The sequence below is a fragment of the Hemiscyllium ocellatum genome, unplaced genomic scaffold (genome assembly GCF_020745735.1).
Source record: "Hemiscyllium ocellatum isolate sHemOce1 unplaced genomic scaffold, sHemOce1.pat.X.cur. scaffold_101_pat_ctg1, whole genome shotgun sequence".
Classification (NCBI taxonomy): Eukaryota; Metazoa; Chordata; class Chondrichthyes; order Orectolobiformes; family Hemiscylliidae; genus Hemiscyllium; species Hemiscyllium ocellatum.
Window position 1 is genome coordinate 1,335,557 of NW_026867640.1, and position 13,148 is coordinate 1,348,704.

Consider the following 13,148-nt stretch of genomic DNA (forward strand, 5'->3'; position numbering starts at 1 on the left):
ACGAAAAGTAATATTAAATTCACATGATGCGGATATTCCACCAATGGCTCCTTTGGTGGAAATGGTCAGTGGGCACTATTTCTAAGTTGGTATAGAGGTGTGTGAGTTGCAAGGGTTGGGAGCTCCACCTCATCTGGAGCAGCGTCTGCTCACATGGACCAGGGAGCATTGGGGCAGCAGGCTGGGAGTTCCAACCACAACTGGAGCAGCCTGTATTGACATGAAGCAGCAGGGAGCATTGCAACATCAGACTGCGGGATCTTACCTAATTTTAAGCAGCTTCAGTCGACATGGAGCAAGGAGCTTTGCGAGATCCGTCTGGGAGCTCCACTCTCACTTGGAGAAGCTTTTAATGTCAAATAGCAGCGAGAAGCATTGGGACATCAGAGTGATAGTTCCAACCTCAACTGGACCGCTTCTATTGACATGGAGGAGGGAGCATTTGGATATCAGAGTGGGAGCACCAACCTCACAAGGACCAGCTCTTAATGACACGTCGCACCTGGGAGCATTTTGGCATGAGAGTGGTAGATCCAACCTCAACTGAACCGCTTCTATTGACATGGAGCAAGGAGCATTGAGGCATCAGACTGGGAGCTCCAACTTAAATTGGAGAAGCTGCTATTGACATGGAGCAGCAAGGAGCATTGGAACGTCAGGTTGGGGGCTCCAACCTTGCCTGGAGCAGTTGGTATTTACATGGAAGAGAAGGGAGGATTGGGACATTAGGCTGGGGGAAAGGATATTCAACTATTTTAATCTGAAGTAAAATAGGTTTCAAAACTCAGATGTTAATTGATTTATGAAGAAACTTTCCCACGAAAATAATTAATACTTTCGAGACTAAAGACAAGTCCTGCAAATATCCAACTCAGGAAAACGCATTGGTACAGAGAGAAATGGGAGTAATGTTTCTTGTCTTTATCTTTTCTTTTCTGGCCGACTCTGCATTGGATTATATCACTGAAAGGATGTTTTCACTCATTTCATGTTGTTCAGTTTCCTGCAAATACGATCAGGTCATTAACGTAATGTAAATCTGAAAATTAATGGGTACATGCGATGTTATGATTAGACAGGAGGTTACCTCTAATTAGGGTGAAAACGCAGCAAAGTAAGTTGCAATTTTCTTGATCAGCAGCGACCTCATTGATTGGCTGCTCAAATTGTGAATGGTAGTTTTTTTTAAAGACAATTTGAAGTGGATCATTGATGGTGATTATCATTGTTCTTCGTTCACCTTGTGACTGTTACTGTTATTGCTCATGTCATTGTCAGCACCACAGCTCTGCAGCGTGTAAAATTTCAGCTGTGCATCTGGCCAGTGGTACAGCCATTCGATCAATTAAACATTACCAAGAGCACTCAATGTTAAAAATCACATTGCATCAGATAGTATCGAACAAGCATATTTGGAAGCACCAGTGTTCAGTGTACTGTTTCTTCATCAGGTGGTTGTCAACTGTTGGACTCTAATCTGGCTTTGTATGATTTTTAAATTTGTCCATCCCAGTCCAACACCAACACATCTAAGTCATGGGTACCATCGACACCACGAACGGTCAGTTAAAGTCCAGATGATCTTCCAAACGATCGCGCATATTGACACACACATCAAGTTTCTGCAGAAAGACACCCACCTGATGAAGGAGCGGCTCTCTGAAAGCTAGTGTTTCCAAATAAACCTGCTGGACTAAGCCCTGACGTTGTGTCATTTTTAACTTTGTCTACCCAACTCAAACACTGGCACTTCCATATCATTGAGAACATCAGTCATGTCCTAGCGCAGTCAGAGAAGGCAATCTTGGAATAGCCTCACTCATTGTTCAGAAGGTACGTTTAATTTTCAGAAACCAACCCACTCAATCGTGAATTACTACAGATTGTTAATGTGCTGACCTGTTTGTTTTAGCTTTACATTAAATGGAAGCCGGTTAGCTCAGTCCGTTGGCTAACTGGTTTTTGGTATAGAGTGAGACTAACGACGTGGGATTAATTGTCGCACTGTCTCAGGGTGCCAGAAGGATCATCATCTCCTCTGCTTACGTGATCTGTAATACAATGTGACTCTAGTGAGTAGGAATGCACCTGTCGATGTCAAGCATCATTATCATTGCCATCGATTGCCTTGGTCGTTTGGTCACAATGACCAGGAACGGGACTTAGTCCTTTTAATACTCACTGATTTAATGGGATACAGAAAAATGTTGTGCAAAATAGACTTGATTGAAAACTGGGTTTCCAAGGGTCGCTGCGTTGGTTACAGAAAATGTTACATTATCACAGGGCTTCTCACTCGGTCGGCTTCAATTCAGCACAGAATTCGATTCAACCACACTTCACGAACATGCTTCTGCAAGATCCTAAAGACAACATGAAACACACTGCACTCATCTTTAATCTTCACCATGGCTTCATTCAAGGACATAATGCACAGTTTTCATGAATACTGAAGACATAAGAATGTCATGCAAGATTAAATTGAATTTCAGTTTAAATTGTTAAGTGATAAGAATCTCGAGTAAGATACAGAACGCCCGAAATTCATGTTTATTACCGTGGTCAGAACTCTAGTCAGAAAAAGGGGAAATCTGTCCCTGAATCCCCAATATCTAACCGGCAGTTTGCTCCATGTGTCTAGTTGGAAACCTGTGTGAAGGAGCATGCAGCTTGAAAGAGCATCTGGGAGAATCCTGCACTGTCTGATCTGAAGCTACAACAGCAGCTGGTAGAGCGGTGGGATAAAGGGGAGGACCTTGGTATTCCGTGGTGTAGATTCACATTGTCCTCATCATGCTATTGTTTAAAACCCTCTGTCAGAAACAGCACAGACTGAGAGGAATAGGAGGGGGCCATTTCACCCGCCAGCGCTACCCCGCCATTTGACATAATTACGGCTGATCGAACAGGTCAATGTCTTTTCCCAGCCCATCTACATCAACCTAACACCCAAAGGGAAAAAGACACTGAATAAATCGAAACACTCTGTGCAACCGTGGGAGGGAACTGTGTTGAAAGACAGTGGGTATCTGCAGTGGGTTTTGTGAATGCGCAGCCGATTGCTGGCTTATCATATTTCAGATGATATGATTTTCTTAAAACTCACCACCAAGAAAGTGAGGAACCTTCTCTGGTCAGTAGCAGGAACGACAACTCCAGACGAGGGGAACTGACGATGAAGCAGCAGAACAATCATTGAATCAGCTGAAATCTGAACAAAATTGCGATTCTGGGGTGAATCAAACCCACAAACTGTGAATCGCGATCTTAACAATGCAGTAGATGTCCACCACGTCTTTCATTGTGCCACTGAGCTGCGCTAGCCTCCATTTTACTGCACTGAAAGTTACAGTATTCAAGTCTTTCAATAAATATCTGTTTATCTTCGCCCCACCTTCCAGTACCTGGTCCTTATCCGTGCATGCTCTAGCTCCTCAAGTGTTTCAACTAAATACTGCTGAAGTATTTGGATGACTCTTAGCTTTACCACACGTTCAAACAGTGAGTTCCAGACAAACAACCCTCTCTGGATGTAAACATTCTTCCTAAATCTTCCCTGAACATCCTCCCTGTAGCGTTTCATCTATAACCTTGGTTATTTATCAATCCCATATGAAGTTTATTCCTGTCAAACATACCTATTCCATTTCTGTGCACGTTAATCAATTTCTCTCTCAGCTTTCTCCGTTCTCAGATAGAGAGCCCCAGTCGAGCTCATCTATCTTTGCATTGGCGAGAGTGTAGTACTTTAAAAGCACAGAACGTCTGGCAGCATCCGAGGAGCAGGAGAATCAATGTTTCCGGCATAAGCCCTTCATCAGGAATGAGGCTTTTGAGTCGGGGTTGAAGAAGGGGAATGGGGTTGGTGGTCAGGTAGCTGGGAAACCGATAGATGGATGAAGAGAGGTAGAAGGTGGTAGTTCGGAGGGGCAATGATGTCCGGGTCCAGAGAGCAGTGCCTAGCTGGAGGTTTGGGATTGGGATAATGTTGGGGGAGGTGAAATGAGCAAGCTGTTGAAATACACATTTATCCCGTATGGTTGCAGGGTCCTAAGGTGGAACAAAAGATTTTCTTCCTCCAGGCATCGGCTGGCAATGGAATGTCGTTTTTTTTCCCCGAAACATCGATTTTCCTACTCCTCAGATGCTGTCTGACGTGCTGGGCATTTCCAGCACTACACTCTCGACTTTGAGCTCCAGCACCTGCAGGCCTCACTTTCGCTTATCTTCGCAGGGGGAATGGTCGAGCTCAGGCACCACGTTGATAAATCTCCTCTGACCACAATCCCGTCCAAACGCACTTTTCCTGAAAGGCTGGCAATCACAACAGAATAAAGTTATCAAAAGAAATGTAGAAATATCGGAACAAAATCTGCAGGTCTCGTGCATCTGGGGAGAAATTTTCGAGCCAAACCATCCGCCTTTGGAATGAATGGTATGTGTAGATGGGGCAGGAACATGAAAGAAGATGGGCAGGGTCTAAAATGATTGAACTCCACGTTGGGTACTGAAGATTGCACGGTCTCTCATTCGGAAATGACGTGCCACTCTTCCAACTTGCACAGGCCATGCGGAGCTCTGCAGCAGACCAAACTGACATGGAGGCATAGGAACACAGTGGGAATTTGCAGTGACAGGAATCTAGAAGCTCAAGTTCTTTTTTCTGTTTGCAGACAGAACATAGGTGTACTCGCATTTGTCACCCATTCTGTTTTTCTCTCCCCAGTCTTGACGAGATTACACTGTGAGCAGGAAATGCAGTTTGCTAAATTGAGTGAGAGGCACATAAATCACTGGAACTTTACACAGCGAGGAGAGACATCGTAAATAAGTAGCATTGCATCTTCTGAGACTTTGTGCACTTGTGCCATATGGGGAAGTGTTGGGGACCAAGGAGGACTGGATAATGGTGCTCAGAGAGAAATTGTCCTACATAGTGCCGGTATTCAGTGGTATGGGCGAGTGGGGAAAGGGCAGTAGAATGTATATTTTCCTGAGCTACCTTCTATAAGTAAACACCTCACTACAAGCAAAACTACCTAATGATTTTCGTTCCAACACCGACTCTAGGTACAGCTTACAGAAGTCACGTGTTTGCACAGTCACTGTCACTGTGTCTCCCCGGGAGCAGCAGCACTCCCACACGCTGATTCAGACAGCACAGTTCTTACTCTGACATGTCCGTTCGGGAATGGAAGGACAAGTATGAATAACCCATTCTTGTAACTGAGTATCTGTATTGCTCAATCACAATCACTTAACTATCCGAACTCCTTTTTAAATCACTTGATACAGAGCCTTGTATGTCTTGGCATCACAAATTCGCATCTGAATACTTCGGAAAGTTATGTGGATTTTGCCTCTCCGATCCTTGCATGCAGTGTGTTTCAGATTTGAGCCACCCACTGCTTGCAAACGTATTTCCACGCATTCACTGTAATCTTTCCGCCTCTGATATATTGTCAACACAGGAGAAAACGGAGCTTCGTGGAATGATTGGTTCGGCTGGGATTATTCTCTTTGAAACAAAGGAGGCGGAGGGGACCTGTATAATCCCATGATAACATTTATAAACGTTCAGTATTCATGGGATCTTGACAGGGTAGTTATGGGCAGGTGGTTTATCCTCTGGTATGAGGAGAACACCAGAGGACATGAACTCAGAATTAGATTTTGCCTATTTAATTCAGAAATGAGCAGTCATTTCTTTGCTCAGGGGCCAGTGAAACAGTGGAACTCCTTACCGAAACTGTTGTTGATGTTGAGTTGTTGTGTATTTTCAAACTGTGCCAGACAGATCAGAAAGACGATAATGCTTTGTCAGGCAATGCAAGAGAATGGAGTTGAAGATTATCAGATCAGCCGTGAGATCATTGAATGTTCGAGCAGACTCGATAGTCTGAATGGCCGACTTTCACTACTGCATCATTTGGTCTAATGCCTTACTTTGTTGATAAGTTTCGAATTTTGAGGGGATGGAATGAAGTGATAGAAAAGGTTTCTCAAACTGATCAGACAGATCAGGAACTAGGCTCATAAGCTCATAAACAAGAAATGTGCTGCTGCCTGGAGACAACAAATGGCACTGGGCACACCCCAGATGGGTATGTGCAGAAGTTGTGGTTGCTAAAGAAAATTGGTGGATCTAATATTGTTGCCAACTTGGTGATCACGCTGGATGCCGGATCCCGGTATGATGCACACAGCAAAAGATTGTGAAAGAATGAAAGGCTCATTATATTTGAAAAGTTTTCTGCGGTTCCAATTCAATTGACTGTTTAAAATACTGATCAAAAGTTTGTGTGGTGTGTTACATTAAAATTCACAATCCAACTGGATAAAATATTGCACCTGATCTCTCCTTATTTGTATTGCTTTCATTCGATGTAAATTCATAGAAAGTCAAGATGGAATGAAAGGAGGAAAGAAACGTTTGCACTCCTTTTCATTATCCCAATTTAACTTACAACGGAAACAAATTGCTTGATTTCGACTTTGATGAGGTTTCGTTTTATCACAAATCTCCGGTGCAATGAAGGGCAAGAACAAGACTCTCCATTCCAATGTATACTAAAGATGTGAGGCACAAACGAAAACCACAGCTGTTTTTGATGGAAGTAACAGCCAGAGTAGGATTCAAATCCACACATGCACAATGAAAGACCAACCCGTCGCCTTCACCTCTGGGCCACTTCAGCCCATTGCAAAGGGGCTCACAGGTGACCACATCAAGATTACATATGGTGCACCCAGGGGATAAGAAATTCGCTGAGAGGAATCGAATCCACACCATTATGTTTCTGCTTTCAGCGAATAATAATACCAGCAAAATCCAAAGAATTGACCTCGTCCTTGGAAGGAATACCTGTCCTTGATTCATTCCGAGTCCGAACTGTCTCAGAATGAACCAGCAAACATGAAATTGCCGTCACATTCACACGCATATTTAGTCTTGACGCATAATTTCTTCAGACAGTTTCTCTCTCACGTGAAGAAGTATATATGGAGAGAGAAGTGAAGGTGATGTTTTAGCTCGATGGGCTTTCTCATATGGCTGCATCTGAAGTGGGTAAAATTTCCGGAAAGGCAGTTTTCTTCATTTCATTTTATTAATTTTGCTGCAACTTCATTCTGTTCATTGCAATGATCGGAAGTGAATTTGATTTATATCATTGGAATGTTTAATGTTGCATTCAATTTTGCTCCGAATTTATTTCAGCTTAAAGAAAATACTGTTGAGAAAAACAGAAGGTTAAACTACAAAACAAGATGCCAGTTTTGATGCTCAGTTACGTTGGCAGATTTCAGTGGGTATCCAATGAACCCAACATCATGGCGATTGTCCTTCCATCTTTAAGGCGTAGGATTAAAGCAGGAATGGATCTCCAAGAGACAGGTCACTTCCTATTCATTATGGAATATCTTTCCTTGACAATATACAAAATCTGCTCAGTTCGATTTATAATGTTTCATGTAGAATATCAATATAAATCTTTCAAAACTCTGATGGTTCTTTGCTCAATATTATTCAGCTGCATACGTTTCCGATATTTCTTCACATCTAAATTCGTCCAAATTAGACATTGATTCCTCACAACTTCCACCGCCCACACACCTCCCCCCACCCCCAAACACACCCCACGTTTACACATTTACCTGGCCACAGGCTGTTTCTCTCATGGTGTAACTCACTGCTTCTGTGTCTCGAAATGTGTCTCTCCAAATATTTGGAAATGGATTCTCAGAGTGACAGAAATTCTGCTCTTATTATTTCTTTGCCCGACATCGATGGTTTTGAAAGCCTGACGTTCAGAAATTTGCGAACTTGAAAGAGAGCATTTACCAACTATTTACTCTCTCCAAACCTCAAATACTCTGGAAAACTTCCATTCGGTTTTCCTTGGTTCAGTTTCCAATTTTCCAACACACAAATAAATAAAATTTCATCCCCACGAAACGCCGTCAGCATCGTCTCTAATGTCTTAGCAGCCCAGTAAGCGCTGGCAGTGTCCTCTCCGATAGAATCACAGATTCCCAACAATGCAGGAAGTACAATTCAGCCGATCAGGTCTGCAGGGACATTGGAAACAGCATCTCAACCAGACCTAGCTCCCGTCTCTATCCTGGCATGCCTTTGGCTTGTGATTTCAAATAAACCTGTTGGAATGAAACCTGGCATCGTGTGACTACTGACCTTATCACTGCGTTACCCATGGCTAACTCACTTAACTTACTGAATTCACTCCCTGAACACATCAACGAATTTAACACGGCCAATCCACCTAACCTGCAGACTTACCAGCAGTGCGAACCAATGAGCAAATGTACCATCATATTGAACACTATCCGTATCATGTTTAATGGCTTTATACACTTGCAACTCAGCCGAGTGAAAGCAAGCTGCGCCCACAAACCGAGCTCAATGCATGCAAACGCGGTTCTGCGCTGTACAACCTCATTAGTGCTGCTGGAAATGTTTCTGCACTCAGATCTGAATGGGTTTACTCTGTTTTCTTCCTCAGATTGCTGCTTTATATAAACACACAGTCAGGAACAACTCTATATAATGGTTTTCATTGCAACACAAACACAATGTGCAGTTTGCAGAAGTTACGTGTTTGCACTTTCACTGACACACTCTCTCCCCAGGAGCTGCAGTCCTTCCCCAGCTGATTCTGACAGCATTGTCCTTCCTGTGACATAACCAATCGAGAATAGAAGGCCAGGCATTAATAACCTTCACTGGGGAACAGAGCGACAGGTTTAAAACATTTACGATACCCCCAGCTGAGAATTGAGCCCAGTGACAGGCGGGGACACTAACCACGATACTGTGGAAGACAACAAAATCGAAGGAGGCCCTGCAGCCTGTTGTGGCCGCACTTGTTCAACACAACTGCTTAACTACCTGAAACAAGATTTCCATTGTTTAGCCCATAGTCTGATATGTATGGCATCACAATTTCACATCTGAATTTTTTTTTCAGGTTAAAAGAGTTTCCGCCTCTCTGACCGTTTCCGCACATATAATCAAACCTTTCTGCCTTTTCCCAAAATCTGTTGGCCCCGTTGTTCAATCCCTCCATCAATAACAAACGCTTCTTTCAGTCGATCCTATCCATATCCCTCATTATTTTGTACATCTCAGTCATGTCTTCTCCAATCTCCTCTGCTTGGTGACAAACAACCCCAGTCTATCCAATCTCTCCTCATAACTGAAACTCTTCAGCCCAGACAATATCCCAGTGAATCTCTCCTGCAACGTTCGCAGTGCCATCACATCATTGCTATACTGTGAATTGCAGAACTGCACACAGTACTCTAGCCAGAGCTAAATTAACTTTTTTCCTATTCTGTTACAGAATGAGGGCATCGCTGTCTCGGCAGCATTGATTGCGATCCCTAATTGCACAGCAGGTAGTCGATACTCAACCGTATTGCAGTGAGTCTGGAGTCACATCGAGGCCTGACCAGGTAAGAATAGCAGGTTCCTTCCTCAAAGGACGTCAGTGAACACGATGGTTTTGTTTTTTTTCAACAATTGGCCATGTATTTATAGGTGTTATTAGATTCGTAATTCCAGATATGTATTGTATCCCAATTCTAACACCTGGCATGGTTGGAGTCAAACCCGGGTCCCTGGTTCATCTGCTTGGTATCTGAGTTAACTATAATCGTGCTCGGCCATTGCGGAAAACCCGTGGAAGTAATCTTTCTGAAAGCAGTCGCTTTTCCTCGATATTGTCCTGAATCATTTTCCTGAGCTTGACCGCCCATAATCGCAAGTCCATATCAGTAAAAGCTGCTACCTGAGGATTGGCCTCACAACAACCGTAACCAAATGGATCAACTGGTCTTCAGGTCCTGATGGTGGGGTTGGGGCACGTTCAACCAGCAACGGTGACCGCAGAAGCACAAACTGAATGGTATCAATGTGAGAGTCAGTGTTAGATTCTGCAGTGCCTTAATGAAATAGGAAATGACTCCACAACCACATGATGAAAGAGCAGCGCTCCGAAAACTAGTGCTCAGTTCAATCTGTTAGACTCTAACCTGGTGTTGTGTGTTTTTTTAACTTTTTACACCATAGACCAACACCGGCATCTCTAAATTAATGTAATGGGGGTGTGGGATGAAAAGTTCAGTTAGTGATCGTAGGAGGGAGTGAAATCTCTGAGAACGGGTGGATTTGAATTCTGACATATGAAATACAGAGATGTGAGCGAGCAGAATCTGAAGGGCAAAGATCATCACCTTGGAAAAAATTACCTTATCCAAACAACTGATTCCTTTGTGTTTCCCAAGAGCTGGAGAAGATAGAGCAATTACTGCCGTGACTCGGATTCGAACCGAGGTTGCTGCGGCCACAACGCAGAGTACTAACCACTATACGATCACGGCATTCCACACATGAGGGGGTTGACAGCGTGCAATAAGTACAATCTCATAGGACACATTAGGCAGAGCACCAAATGCACAATATCAGTGCTAAGCGAATAGTGGCAGTTATGTGGGAACTCAGAACGGGCTGACCGCTTAATATCGGTTCCCCCAGAAGCTGTGGTGATTCCATCATTAATATGCTGAAGGCTGAGATAAGTAGATTTCTCCAAAACATCAAAAACTCCGGGGACAGTGCCGATGTTGTTGAAATGTATGCTTCAATCGTAATGCAGTTTAACATTGGCTACTTCACCAGTTTCCCCACACAAGGCAGTAACCACTGCTGCCACATAGTCCCAATTCCCAGACTCAGAATCAGAGGAACTGAGTGGCGCAGTCGCGAAGATGTGCGAAAAGCTTTATCAGCCAGTGGGTGGTTGGAATTTGGAATATGCTATCTGCATTGTTCAGAGCGACAGAAACCTTTACAAACTGAATAAATATTCAGATGTGAGCTTGTGATGCCAAGACATGTAAGGCTGTGGGGTAAGAATTGTGAAATGTGATTCAGTTCATTAGGCAGTTGTATTTGAGAAGTGTGGCCACATTTGGTTGAAGGGACTCCTTTGACACTCTTGTTCTCGGTCGTATAGTAGTTAGTATCCCCGCCTGTCACAGGGCTCAATTCTCCGCTGGGGACAGTGTAAATATTTTAAAACTGTCGCTCCATTCCCAAGTGCGGGTATTGATACCTGTCCTTCTATTCTAGATGGGGCATGTCACAGGAAGGAAACTGCTGCCTGAATAAAGGTGGGGAAAGACTGCAGCTCTCAGGAAGGCTGTGTGTCAGTGAACGGCCAAACACGTGCCTTCTGCAAACTTCACCTTGTGACTGTGTTGGAATGAAAAGTATTTGACAGATTTGTTCCGGATTGAAGTGTTTACAAGAAGCAGGAAGCTGAGGAGGAAACAACGTAAACACATTCAAATATGAGTGCAGAAACATTTCCCGCAGCACGAATGAAATTGTAAAGGACAGAGTAGCGTTTCGATACATTGAATTTGGGTTCATTTATTCTGATGAGTCTGTTACCAGGGTATAAAACCATTACAAAATGACACAGCATTTACTCAGTATGATGGAACATTGTCTCAGTAATTCGCATTGGTTTTCAGAGGGAGGGTTCGGTTGATTGGCAAAGTTAAGTTGCCCTCTCGTGTCCAGGGAGTGAATTAAGTAAGTTAAGTGAATTAGCCATGGGCATTGTGGGGATAAGGTCAGAAATCACAGGACGTCAGATTATACTCCAACAGGTTTATTTGAAATCATAAGGGAGAGGGATTCCCCTTCTTCAGGTGAAATATATGGAAATAGGGAGGGGAGGTGGGTCTCGGTGAGATGCTCTTCAGAGAGTCGATACCGGCCCGATTGACTGAAATGCTCTTTCTGCACTGCAGGATTCTGTGATTCAATGAATTGATGATGACGGGGTTTACTGGGGTGTAAAGCCATTCGAGAAGATGCTGATGGGGGTGTACTGAAGATGAGATTTTGTTCACTTGTCTTCTTGGAAAACTGAGAACAGTTATCATTTAACCAAGGAAGACTTAATGTTTTTTTTTCCAGTTTATGAAATGTTTGGTCAGAGTAAATAGGTGGAAAATTCCATCTTTCAAGTAAGTAAACATATAGATATCAGGTGTTCAATACCTTTAATCAAACCTTTGAAGGAGAAAGAAATGATGAGAACAGAATCACTGCCACTCCGAGAATCTGGTTTTCAAAATATTTGGAAAGGCACTTTTGTTGACATACAAGGAATAAATTTCACAAGGAGAGACACAGCGTGTGGGTAGGTAAAGGTGTAGGGATGGGGTGTAGTCGGTCGGAAGTTGTGGGGAAACAATGTCTAGGTTAGTTGACTTTAAATGTAAAGAAATTCCTTTAATGTGTGCAGCTGAATAAGATTCGGTTCCAAAACTCTGCATTTTGAAAGATTTGGCATAATATTCCACCTTAAGCATTGTAAATGGAACTGAGTGGATTTTTATTTATTGTGAAGGGAAGATATTACATAATGAATAGGAAGTGAGCAGTTGCTTGGAGAACGACTTCCTGCTTTCATCACATGCGGTCAGGATGTGAGAACAAACACCATGATGTTTGATCCATGTAGTACTCTGTGAAATTTGTCAAAGCAACGAGCAACAAACCTGGTGGGTTTTCTTTTGCACTTTAACCCTCTGTTTTTCTTAGCAGTATTTCCTTAAGCTGAAATAAAGTCAGAGCAAATTTGAATACAACATTAATCGTTCCAATGAGATATATCTAATTCACTTCTGATTATTAATGAACATTGTGAGGTTTCAACAAAATTAAAACGAAACGAACAAATCAGCGGTTCTTGCGATTTAATCCAATTCAGGTTCAGCCAAATGAGAAAGGCCATTGAGCGACAACATCGTCCTTATTTCCCTTTCCATGGCTGCTTCTTCACGTGAGAGAGAAAGTGACGGAAGAAATTATGAGTCAAATGTACGTGTAAATATGAAAGAAATTTTTTTTCCTATTTCATTCTGACTCAGTTCTGACTCAGAATGTATCAATGACAGTTATTCATTCTGACCAGCATGGCTATTTATTGGAATTTGCTGTTATTATAATTCTGGTGAAGGCAGAAGCACAATGGTGTGGTCATATGTCACCCCTCTACAAAATGTGCAGAGGGGACCGAGGGATTATGGTGGTGGGTAATTATACCACT

At 42.9% G+C, this 13,148-nt stretch overlaps 1 non-coding gene across 1 annotated transcript; it reads right to left on the reverse strand.

Moving 5' to 3' along the window:
- Positions 1 to 10,329: 10,329 nt before the first annotated feature.
- On the reverse strand, positions 10,330 to 10,401 carry trnah-gug (transfer RNA histidin (anticodon GUG)). Its single transcript has one exon. It is a non-coding gene; the product is annotated as a tRNA-His (tRNA).
- Positions 10,402 to 13,148: the final 2,747 nt, after the last annotated feature.